The sequence below is a fragment of the Larus michahellis genome, chromosome 17 (assembly GCF_964199755.1).
Source record: "Larus michahellis chromosome 17, bLarMic1.1, whole genome shotgun sequence".
In the NCBI taxonomy this organism is placed as follows: domain Eukaryota; kingdom Metazoa; phylum Chordata; class Aves; order Charadriiformes; family Laridae; genus Larus; species Larus michahellis.
This window is the reverse complement of record NC_133912.1, coordinates 190,649-203,349: the sequence shown is the minus strand read 5'-3', so window position 1 is coordinate 203,349 and position 12,701 is coordinate 190,649. Positions and strand designations below refer to the sequence as shown.

General features: G+C 50.2%; 1 pseudogene; it reads right to left on the bottom strand.

The window, feature by feature from the left end:
- Positions 1-3,014: 3,014 nt before the first annotated feature.
- LOC141732462 (olfactory receptor 10AG1-like) lies at positions 3,015-4,722 on the bottom strand (annotated as a pseudogene).
- Positions 4,723-12,701: the final 7,979 nt, after the last annotated feature.

Genomic DNA, 12,701 nt, shown 5'->3' with positions numbered 1-12,701 from the left:
CACAACCACAGCTCAGGGCGCTTCCTGGGGCATTGTGATGGGAAGACGTGCAACGCCAAGGGCAGAAACACAGAATGACGGCTCTCGGGTGGGGAAGAGGAGGCGCTAAGGCCCTAGTGCTGTAAGGATAAGGTGTCTTCTGGTAGCCTTGGTGGCACAGACAACAGCCACAGCCAAGAGGAGAAAGACATAAGCACTGTTGGGGGCTTTCAGCCTTGCCAAGCTCCCTTGATCGTCTCCACCACAGGCTGTGCTATGGTGTCCCACATCTGCTCCTCTTCCCCTGCAGGCTGCAGACATCCCCCCTGCTTCCCCGTCTTGCTCGTCTTGCTCTCCTCTCGGCATCTCACTGCTTTTACTGACCTCTCTCCATCGTCCTTGGCTCTTCTTGAAACACAACACCTTGGGCTGATCCCGACTCCCTCTGGGTGATCTGTTGCAGCACAGCACTGCCCTTGCAGTGGCATTTCTTTCTCCTGGTGTCCAGTCTCAACCTCCCAAGCTGACCTCTGTTGCATTATTTCTTTCTCCTGCTGTTTCCTACCAAAGAAAAGCTCCATCGTCTCTGAAATAACCCTGCAACCAGCTTCAGGCTATTCCAATACTGCCCAGAGCCTCCCTGCCACTGGGCCAGAGAAGCCCAGGTCCCTCAGCCTCTCCACAAAGCACACGTGCACTGGGCCCTCAAGCCCATCGTGGCAGACCTCCTCTGGACACTCTCCTGGTCCTCTCCACTTCTCCAAAATGGGGAGCCGCACACTGGGACACAGCTGTGTGCGTTGGGCCACAGCAGTGCTGAGTCAAAGGGGAAGGTGACTCAAGTTGCCTGGGGGGCACACGCTCCTCCTCCTGCAGCCCCATAGACAGCCGGCCTTGTCCACAGTGAGCGTGCACCACTGGCTCATGAGGCGTCCCTCAGGCTGCCCAGCCCCTTCTCCGCAGGGTCCCTGCTCAGCACATCAGGTCCCAGCCTGTCCTGCTGCATTGGGGTTATTCTTCGCTGGGATGCAGGACTGGACACTTCTCCTTGGAAAACTTCAAGACATTTCTGTTGGCCAAATCCCAGCATTTCTCCAGCTGCCCCTGGCCTCAAGCTCCATTTGGTCAGCTGTTAATGTTTGTGTGCAGATGGTCACCCTGATGCTTGTTCCTCAGTGCTTGATATTTGGGGACAGATCACTTTAATATCTTTACAGAATCACACAGAATCACAGGATGGTTTGAGTTGGAAGAGACCTTAAAGATCACCCAGTTCCAACCCCCCTGCCCTGGGCAGGGACACCTCGCACTAGACCACGTTGCTCAAAGCCTCACCCAGCCTGGCCTTGAACACCTCCAGGGATGGGGCATTGTCAATTTCTCTGGGCAACCTGTTCCAGTGCCTCACCACCCTCACAGTAAAGAATTTTTTCCTGATATCCATTCTAAATCTACCCTCTTTCAATTTGAGGCCATTACCCCATGCCCTATCATCACACTCCCTGATAAAGAGTCCCTCCCCATCCTTCCGGTAGGCACCCTTTAGGGACTGGAAGGCCGCTGTAAGGTCTCCGCGGAGCCTTCCCTTCTCCAGGCTGAACAACCCCAACTCTCTCAGCCTGTCCTCAGAGCAGAGGGGCTCCAGCTCTCTGATCATCTTTGTGGCCCTCCGCTGGACCCCTTCCAACAGGTCCATGTCCTTCTTGTGCTGAGGACTCCAGAGCTCGACACAGTACTGCAGGTGGGGTCTCACCAGAGCGGAGCAGAGGGGCAGAATCCCCTGTCTCGCACTGCTGGCCATGCATCTTTTGATGCAGCCGAGGATGCGGTTGGCTTTCTGGGCTGCAAGTGCACTTTGCCTGCTCATGTTGAGCTTCTCGCCCACCAGCACCACCTTCTCCTCAGGGCAGCTCTCAAGCAATTCTCCGCTCAACCTGGATTTGTGCCTGGGATTGCCATGACCCAGGTGCAGGACATTGCGCGTGGCCTGGCTGAACTTTATGAGGTTCACACAGGCCCACCTCTCAAGCCTGTCCATGTCCCTCTGGATGGCATCCCTTCCCTCCAGCGTGTTGACTGTGCCACACAGCTTGGCGTCGTCGGCAAACTTGCTGAGGGTGCACTCAATCCCATTGTCCATGTCACCAACAAAGATGTTAAACAGCACTGGTCCCAGTACTGACCCCTGAGGAACGCCACTCGTCACTGGTTTCCATGTGCACGTGATGATCTCAGCCCACTTTGCCACCACTGGAGAGACACAGGGAGAACCCATCTCATTCTAAGGCAGACATTGCAAAAGCTCAGTCAATCAGTCTCAGTCTTGTTTCTCCATCTTATCAGCAAAGTCAGTTTCGAAGAAATGCTGTGTAGACTCATAAAACCATTCAGATGGCAACGGATCATGGGAAGTCTCCAGCATAACCTCTTGCTCAAAGCAGGCTGCACGTCGATTTCAGGCTCTGTTACTCACAGCTTTGCCTATTTGTGTCATGAAAATCTCCTAGTGATTTCGGGTTTGGTTTTGCTTTTGGTCTATTCATGTTGAGTTTGTCAAGCATTGTACAGCTCAATGCAAAATATGATAGGATGGGAAGATGACTTTCAGGTCCTTCAATTCTCCTAAGCTGATGCCATCCATGGACACTCTGGATAGTCAATGGGGTCCAGCAAATGATTTCCCAGCCTGAGGTTAGTCGTCTTCTCACTGGATGAGTCACCCTCTAATCCCTCTTGACTGATTCGACTGTTTTCCTTTAAAGGTACTGGCAGCTTGGGCAGACACAGTGTGAACAAGCTGTTTGCAGTCATCTCTCCAGGGGAGCTGAAGCTGCTCTGGAGTATGAAGATACCTAGGTGGAGTTATCAGAGATAACAGGAATGCCCCAGGAGAGCTGTCCCCCTCCTGAGGAGGATTATAGCCAGGCAGGAGACGGGTTTTGTCTAAGCTACTATGGGACACCTGTGTTCACACAACCAAATACCTTGTTGGGACTTTTGGTACTATTTGGGCTCCTTTCACATACTCTGCTCTATCACTTTCTCCATAGGAGCCTCTTCAGGGCAATTCTCACTTCCTTATTCTCAGGCTATAGATGACGGGGTTGCGCATGGGGGTCACAATCGTGTAAAACAGGGCAAGGTATTTGTCAGTGTCTGCAGAGTCTCTTGACCGTCGTTTAAAGTAGACAACCATGAGGGAGCCATAGAAGAGAGTCACCACCCCCAGGTGTGAGGAGCAGGTGGAAAAGGCTTTGCGTCTGCCCAGAACTGAAGGCATTTTCAGCATTGCCCTGACAATTTGAGTGTAAGAAACGACCATCAAGGAAAAGGCAAGGACTGCAAAGAGCAGGATGATGGTGTGCAGCATCACTTGGTTCCAGAAAGTGTCTGCACAGGCCAGTTCCAACAGAGAGGGGACATCACAGAAGAAGTGATGAAGGCTATGGGATGCACAGCCAGGCAAAGTGAACAGCTGGTAAGTCTGCCCTACTTGTACTGGGATGACAGCCACCCATGAGCCCACCACCAGTCTGACACAGAGCCTCCCATTCAGGATGAGGCCATAGTGCAGGGGGTCACAGGTAGCTACATACCAGTCGTAGGACACGGCAACCAGGAGAAGGCTTTCGGTGCTGCCCAGCAAAACCAGGAAATACAGCTGGGCAGCACAGCCAAGGAAGGAAATGCTGCCGTCTCCCGTCAGGAAAGCCCGCAGCATTTTTGGCATGAGGCCATTCCCTGTGAGGACCATGAGGTAGATGACCAGGAAGACTGTGAAGTGCAGGCCTTGCAGGTTGGCGTGGTCAGAGAATCCCAGAAGAAGAAAGCCAGGTCCTGCTGTGTGGTTCTCCAAGCCTTTTCTTTGGGACATTTTCTGTCCACAGAGCAACCCAAACAACACGCTCACTGGACAACGGCAGTGGCCCACGCACCATCACGCACCCCTCAAGCACAGTGAAAGACTACAGAGACCAGCACAGGTGTGACTGCAGTAATTAGGAAAGCCCAAACGAGATCTGCATGGCTGTATGGGAGCGGAACACCAGTTGCTCATTGAGCAAAGGCTTCTCAGGAGAAAACAGAACAGATCTCTTCAGTCCAAATGATGTATGGACCAGAAAAAAATATTTTTTCTGCTAGGATGATGGAAGGGAAGGGAAGGGAAGGGAAGGGAAGGGAAGGGAAGGGAAGGGAAGGGAAGGGAAGGGAAGGGAAGGGCAACACCAGCTTTCACTCTTAGATTTTAGTGAGAGATGGTTCCCTCAGCTCTTCTCAGAGATAAGATCTCACCTCCCAAAGCTCTGTCGACACACACAGAGACCAGGGGGACATGCCTTAGATCCAAATTATTCATTTTTACATGGCTGACAGGTGAAGTCTATAAGAAAGAAAACAAACTGCTACCTGTCAATGAATCAGGTACATTGATGCACCCATGGGGCATTTCAACAAGGCAGAAAAGGTGCTATTTGTGCATATATCACGAGCTTTCAGGGTGCTAAAAGGAGGCGTTATGCAAGCAATCACAACACTACCTCAAAGTGCTTTCAAAGCATTCAAAAAATGAAGGTGATGAAAGATAGAGGAATGGAGACCAGTGGGTGATCTCCCGAGATATCTAGTTTTCCTGAAAAGGTCGGGCTTTTATAACTTCTGGACAAGCTCTGCCTGGTTCCGGTTCCTGTTCCTGACCCTGCTGCTCTGTCGCATGGATTCATGGCAGCTTACTGAGGGCTCCATGGCTCCGTTCCCAGCGCAGAAACGTTCCCCAGTCCCTGTAAGCCCTTGCAGAGCAGAGCGATGCTCGCGTCGGCTGAGAGACTGAGCCTTCCCTTTTGCATTTCCCAGAGCACACGGACTTCTCACGGCTCACACGTGAAGAACGTGAGCCATTAACAAGCAGCTCTGTTTGTCATCTTAAACTCTGACATATGAATAACGAGAATAGCGGTTTAGAACACATATCATAAAAGCATTCACATTAGCCAAGTGAAAAAAAACCAACACAAATGTCTTGTTCAAGAGGACGCTTGAATTCCCAGAGACATGCAGTCTTAAGAGCGTGATCACTATTACTTTTTCTTTTTTTCTTACTGCTCCTGCCTAGTGAGTTCTCCTAGAGCTGCCATTCAAAATCTCCAAGATAAAATCAGGGTTTATGTGAGGGAAAAGTGACCATGATTTCTTTCCTAATCTCCCCATTTCTGCATGCAAACATGTAGAAAAATGAAATATTTTTATTTCCTGAAATACCGTCAGATACTTGCATTTATCATACACAAATTTTTAAGTGAAAGAAACCATTTATAGGCAGGTTGCCCATAAGCAGCATTTTCTGCTTGTATAAACACATTCCGCCACCCCCCGGCCCCAAACCTACAGCATATTCTTTCTAACGCCCAGATAACTCGGTGCTTCATGAGATCACACCTAGTGCATGGGCTGGACTGACTTTGGGCGTGGGAAACTGCTGGAGGACTCTTCGCACAGTGACTGTCTCACCAGCAGCATTTCTCCAAGCCGAACAAAACCTGCTCCTCTGAGCCCAGCCAAGCCACCCCCATGCCTGCAGCCGCTTTTGGCAGTGGCTGTGCCGCCACAGTGCCTCAGCACTTCAGAGCATGCCGAAAGGGATTTACCATTGGCAGAAGCCACAATGCAGGAACACACTGCTCACTCCACGGTGCCGCAGGAGACGGCGGTGACCTCTTTTCCTCTCTGTCATTTCCCTGGAAACCACCTGCGTGGGGTTCTCTGGCGACTCATATTCCTACCTGGGTATAAGTCAGTTAGTGAACAACCCCAGGAAAGATGACAGCAATGCTAGTGCTACCTGTGCTCCTCCCCAGACACCCATCGCATCATTAACAACTTTAGAAAGACTATCAGAATAACGGACATTTGCGTCATCAGCAGGCTCTGAGCAACTTACAGAACATGACTTTCAAAAATAGAGAAATTGAGAAATGAGACTGGGCAGCTCAAAAGAAAACTGCTAAGCTTGTGAGAGGCAAAAGAAAAAAAAGAAAAAGATCAAGGAGGGAGCAGGAAATAAGTAAATTCAGTCTGTGATTAGCTTTAGTTTGCAGCAACAGAAAAGGCTGCTCCGCAACACCTCCTCCCTGGGCCTCCACCTTGGCTGTGCCCCGTATTAGCTCCAAGGTGGAGATGGTCTTGAGTGGTCAAACTCCAATGGCTCATGCTCTGTGCTCAGGTTCACCTCCAAAGGGGGTGCAGGGAGAAAGCTCAGGCTGGAGGTTCATGGGAAGGTTAGAAGGCCTGTGTCCTGTCACTGCACTGCAGATGTCTACGTTTGCACAGTTTAACGTGACACGAACAATGGATGAGTGTGTCTGACCAAGGCAGCCTTGCGTGGCTCTATCACCAACAGCACAAATGGTCCTTCCAGAAGAGACCATCTCCTGCCCTCCTGTGAGGCTCACGCAGCCCTTCATTTCTTACTCTGCAACTCTACGCATGGGTCGAGCCCTACCGTTCAGGCAGTTCTACACTCACCGCACCCTCTACCTGCTCATCTCCAAGTTGGGCAACTTGTCCAGAAGGAGACTTTGAGGGACACTATCAAAAGCTTTACTCAAATCCAGCAACACTACATCCACCACCTTCCCTTCATCCACTAGGCAGGTGACCTTATTGTGGTTCATGGTGAATCATTTGTCCCCCTTAATGTTAACTCCTTCTCCCAGGTGGGCATTAGGGCTCTAGATGGCCCCCAGTTCAGGCTTGGCTGTTCACTCTCCAAGAAGGGCACTCTGTGGAGACTGCAGCAATACTGAGAGGGTTTCCCAGCAAAGTCCAAGAGAACAAGAGGAGGAGAAAGCCCAAGCTCTGACTCCATGAAGAGAAACTGGAGGTGCTGGAGATAATCTGGCCAAAGATTCCCCATGACAGGGGAATCCCTTCCCACCACTACCACTGGAGGGGTCTCCATGAACATTTCCAGCATTGTTAGAGTGCCAAAATACCCAAAGAAAGTCCTTTTGTGTCCATGCCCTGCTGTCCTGGCTGGCCTGCCTGGTGACCGTGCCTGAGACCAGGCTTATCCCAGTGCTTGACCCAGCCATGGGACCTTTCTTCCCTTTCACTGGCAGAGACAGGTTGTGACTTCACGATCAGCAGCCAAGCCATTTTCCTATTTCTGGCCTGTGAGGTTCTCAGACAGAATTGACTTCAGGCACCTTCACAGACACCTGCCTCTTACTCACCTGTGAGGTTCCGAGGCACAGCTGACATAAGAGTAGCTTCCCCACCATCACCCACCTTGTCACCCACAAGCTGATCTGATACACGTCATCTCACATTTCATCTTCCAAAGTCAGGCGACCGTTCCAGGACCTCACAACCTGTGCATTCACTCTGCCTCTGGGGGAAAAACAGCTTAGAGTGAGGTTTGGAGGACAAGGGAAGGTTAGGGTTTCCGAGGGAGGCCGCTAGGGCTTTTGGGTTAGGGGTTTCTGTTACCAGTTCTCTTCCATGCGAACCAAAAACTCTGGTCAGAGTTTCTGCTTCATGATCGGGGTAGGGCTGGGGGTAAGAGCTCCCCTTTTAGGGCTAGGGGTCATGGTGAGGCTCAGGATGATTCTTCTTAGGGCTTCTTGTAATTGATCTGAGTCCTGCTCAGCTTTGTGGGTTAGGGGGTTGGGTTAGGGCTAGAGGCTTAGGGTTAGGCCAGAGTTAAGGCATTTCAAGAGCAGGAACCTCGCCAAGTGCTGTCCCTCCCACACGCTTCTCCCTTCACCTATCCCATGCTCCCTTCTCTCTTTGATGAAACTCTCAGGCGTCTCGAGCACTTCATCACGCTGCTCCTCACACGCAGCTTCCTCCAGCATTAATGACACCACAATCTACTCGCCAGCAAGGGCACCTTTGCCTTCATCCTCCTCTTGCCTGCCCCTAACATCTCATCATCTCCCTGGCCTTTCCCTCCAGAACTTCACAATCCCTGCCCTCCTCCTACATCCTGGGAAACATGAGTAAGACTTAGGGGAGGGGTTGAAGACGAAAGGAGGTTGAGGGACAGGATTAGGGAGTTGGCTTTGGGTTTAGGCGTGAGGCATGTGGTGAGGGTTTCAGCTTTGGCATTGGTTTTCGGGGAAGGGCTACAGATGAGAGCTGCAGGTGAGGGATTAGGGTTAGGGTCCAGCAAAGTCTCAGTGTGAGTTGGGCAGTGCTGGGTCAGAGGGGAAGGGTGCATAGCCACTTCGCGTGTTTCTGCCCTCGTGATGACCAGGGGAAAACTCAGCTGCTGATGACCAAAAGCATCATCATTCTAATGAGCTTCCAGAATCAAATCACACACACAGACACACACAAACACAAGGCTTACAAGAGAGCTTTTTAAATCGAATCGCGCACACACAAACAGATACAGAGGTTAACCTATAGAATTAAGATGTTTCTCTTTTTGCAAAAAGTAGTAAATTCCTGGTGCCAAACGATCTTGGTCACCTCGAGAAATCCAATAGTAGTGAATGACTCACTCTTTTCCTTCGTCTGCATTTGTCAGCAGATGAGCTCTGAAATCCTTGCGAAATCTACTCTGAAATCCAACCTTCAAAAGCCTCATGAAATCTACTTTTGAAATCCTCTCAAAACCTATACTTTGATATCCTTGGAAAATCTACACTTTGATGTCTTCATATCCTCATATCCTCCTGCACGCTTTGATAGCCTGATATCCTCGATGTCCTGGGGCACCCACAACATCTCTGGAAAACCTGTTCCATCGTCTCACAACCCTTTTCATAAAAAAATTCTTCCTCAGGCCTATGCTAAATCTACTCTTTTCCAGTTTAGAACTGTTGTCTCTTGTCCTGTCACTACAGGCCTTGGTCAAGAGTCCCTTTCTTACGCATAACTCCCCTTTAAACTATATAAACTCTCGTATGTCTCAGGCGAACCTTGCCATGTTTGAATCTGTCAATAAGACGCTGTGTTGATTACAGCAAATTTTGTTAAATCATTTTGATAATTGCCAGGTGATTAATATTGTTAACATCATACAAGTAAACCCTGTGATAATAATTCTTAAATTGCTGCCACATCAAAGTTGGGCAGGATCCCAAATCAACATTCCCAAGAAGACTGGACATGAGGAGAAAGAAATGTCCCATGAAGGACAGTGCTGTGAGTGCTGAGGTCACCCAGAGGGAGCCTGGATCAGCGCAACGCTGGGTGTTCCAAGGAACAGGCAGGGAGGAAGAAGAGCTGTGAGTAAAGGCGAGGAGATGCCCCAGTGGGCGCAAGGGGAGGAAACAGGTTGGGTGTCCACAGCCTGCAGGTCTTTGTCCCCTTGGCTGTGGCTGTTGTCTTTGCTACCAAGGCCTGAAAGGAGACACCTTAATCTCATGGAAGCGGGGCCTCACTGCTTCCTCGCACCTGCCAGGGAGGCCGGGAGGTGTGGTGCCGTTGTCCTTCACTCGGCATTGCACACCCCACACCTCACTGCCCCAGGAGGAGCCCTGAGCCAGTGTGAGGGACAGGATCCCCCTTCCCAGGGCTGGCCGCTTGGCGGGATAAAATACATCAAGGCTTTACTCAGCACCAGCTCCACCTGCACAGTGCCTTTGCCTCCCTGTAATCACAGCCTCCACTTGCCTGCTCCAACAAATCCATGGGGAGGCTTGGTCTGTAATGGCCCTCAGTGGGGACAATTAATGCTCCAAGACACTTTGGCGTTTGCTTCTGACTTGAATTCCTGCACAGGTTGTTCCAGCTCCTCTCAGTATCTGGCATTCCTGGGCTCAGCAGCAAATGCCCCCTGGGGCTCGTTAAAGTGCAGAAAGCCCTAATGAGCCACAGCTCTTCCATGATTTTCTTCAGGGCTTCTAGCCTGCTACAGTTCATTGGAGAGGTCTCAGGAGTCTACTTAAAGTGGAAGGTTTCAAGAAGAACTTAATAAAAAGGAAATTTTTCATTTTGAAAGGGCTTTTTATTAGTCTTTTTATTCTTCCAGAGGAAATGCTTGCAGCTTTCTCCAACTGATACTGAACCAGAGGGTCTCCTAAGGAGGACCGGAGAGGTAGCAACTGCCAGCTCCTCGAGGTCCCCCACTATACGGACAACTTGCCCCCCCACCTCCTCCTCCCCGCCGTTTCTCTTGGGGCTGCCTGGGACTTGCATTCTTTTCCTACATCAGACTTGTGCGCTGAGTCTGCAGCTGAATGTTAACAGCTCCTTTGCACCAATTCCTGCCTGATTCCCCCGCAGACTTGGCTGTAAATAGACAAGGGATTCTTATTAAATTTGAGCAACCAGAAGGAAAAAAATGATACCAATTAATTAAAGAAACCCAATGCATTCCTCCACTTTATGCCAAGTCCAAGCCTCCAATAAGGTCCACCTTCCTCAAACGACCACCATAAAAGATATATGTTGGAGAGACTGATAGGAAATTATAAATATACGTACAATTAGTGAGTTGGCTAAAGAGACAGTGTGGCAGATTAAGTAAACTTTGCCTTATTCTTGGCCAAAATTCCATCCCAGAGCCTTATCACCAACTCATGTCTCTAGCGATGTCCCTGCCCATATTACATTATGTGCTTGTTAAACAAAACTTTTCTTCTCCAGCAAACTCTAGCAAAACTCCTCCTTGGAGACAGTCTCCCCTCAAAGTCCCCTTGCAACCCTATGGCCAATTGAGATGCAAGAATAAACTCATTACAGTTCCTTCACGTTAACAAGCTCCTAAGGGAACATCACGGAGTGTGGAGGGCCCTGGCAGGAATAAAGAGCCTTGGAGGTTCAGCAGGGTCTGCTGAGGGCTGTGGGTGATGAAGCTGCTTCAGGCAATGGAAGCATGCCTGCCTGGGGGCTGATTAGAGCCGAAAGCCAGAGGCAGTGATTGCAGGGTGACAAAGAAAGGAGGCAGAGACATCCTGTGTGCTGTAGCCCCCTGGATGTGCCCGGTCAAGACAAGGGGCGCAGTGCTAACCCCCAGCTCATTGAAATGGGGATGCTTTTGGTCATCACCACATGAGCTTTCCCTCTGCTCACCGCAAAGGCCCAGACACGCTGAGTGCCTTCCACACTCTTGCCCCTCAGACTCGGCAGGACGCAGCTCCCACTAAGCCTTTGCCTGGACCCTAACCCTAATCCCTCACCTGCAGCTCTCATCTGTAGCCCTTCCACGAACACGAACACCAAAGCTGAAACCCTCACCACATGCCTCACGCCTAAAGCTGTTAGAGCGGGTCAAGACATGGATCACCAAAAAGCATTGGAGGGCTGGAAGACCTCTCCTAGGAAGAACAGCTGAGAGAGTTGACGTTGTTGAGCCTGGAAACAAAAAAGCTGCAAGGAGACCTTCTTGTGGCCTCTTAATCTATGAGGGAGGTTTATAAGAGAGAGAGAGAGAGGTTTTTCCAGGGCCAGTAATGACAGGACAAGGGGCAATGGCTTTACACTGAAAGAGGGTAGATTTAGATTGGACATAGGGAAGAAATTTTTCACTGAGAGAGGTGTGAGACACTGGAAAAGGTTGCCCAGAGAAGTTGTGGATTCCCCATCCTTGTCGGTGTTCAGGGTCAGGTAGGGCGGGGCTTTGAGCATCCTGATCAAGTCACAGATGTCCCTAAAAAAAAGGCATAGGACTAGATGACCTTTAAAAGTCCCTTCAAACCCAAACCATTCTGGGATACTAGGAGAGCAGATGTGGCCACACCAGTGCCGAGTCGAGGGGGACGATAAATCCCCATGTCTGGGTGGCCGCGGTCCTTCTAACACCACCTCATATGCAGCTGGCCTTAATGGTGCTGAGCCTTTACCAGAGGCTCATATGGCATCCCTCAAAATGCCCAGGCCCCTCTCCTCAGACTCACTCCTCACCTGGTCCTCTCCCACTTTGCCTCTTCTCCTTGAAAAACTTGAGGAGGTTTCTGTTGGCCACATGCCCAGGTGTCTCAAGGTGCCTGTGCACTGAAGCTCCAGCATGCCAGCATTTAAATTGCATGTGCAGATGGCTCATGCTGAGTCGTGGTTCCTCTAGCAAGACAACTTGTGTAGCTGTAGGACAGCAGAGGTAAGAAAAAGGGGTTACTAGCGTAATGGACGTCATGAGGAAGGCGGAAAGTGCCACTGTAACCATCTCAGAAACACCAAGGGAAGGGCCAACAAGGAAACGGTGAAAAAGAGTTGGCTGTTTGTATGGGAGGAGATGAGGGTGATCCAAGAGAAGAACTTGAGAGTGGAAAAAGACTGGAAAAGGGAATGAAAGTTGTATAGAATCATAGAATTGTCTTGGTTGGAAGGGACCTTTCAGATCACCTAGTCCAACCATCAACCTACCTCTGAGAAAAACCATCACTAAACCATAGCTCGAAGCACTGTATCTTCCCATCTTTTAAATACCTCCATGGATGGTGCCTCAACCACTTCCTGGGCAGTCTGTTCCAATGCTAGGTAACCCCTTCAGTGTAAAAATTTTTCCTAATATCCTGCCTAAACCTCCCCGGCACAACTTGAGGCCATTTCCTTTTGTCCTATTGCCTCTTACTTGGGAGAAGAGACCGACCCCACATCCTTACAACCTCCTTTCCGGGAGTTTTAGAGGGTGAGAAGGTCTCCCCTCAGCCTACTTTTCTCCAGGCTTAACAATCCCAACTCTCTCAGCCACTCCACATAAAGTTTATTCTCCAGATCCCTCACCAGCTCCGTTGCCCTTCCCTGGACCCGCTCCAGTGCCTTAATACCTTTTT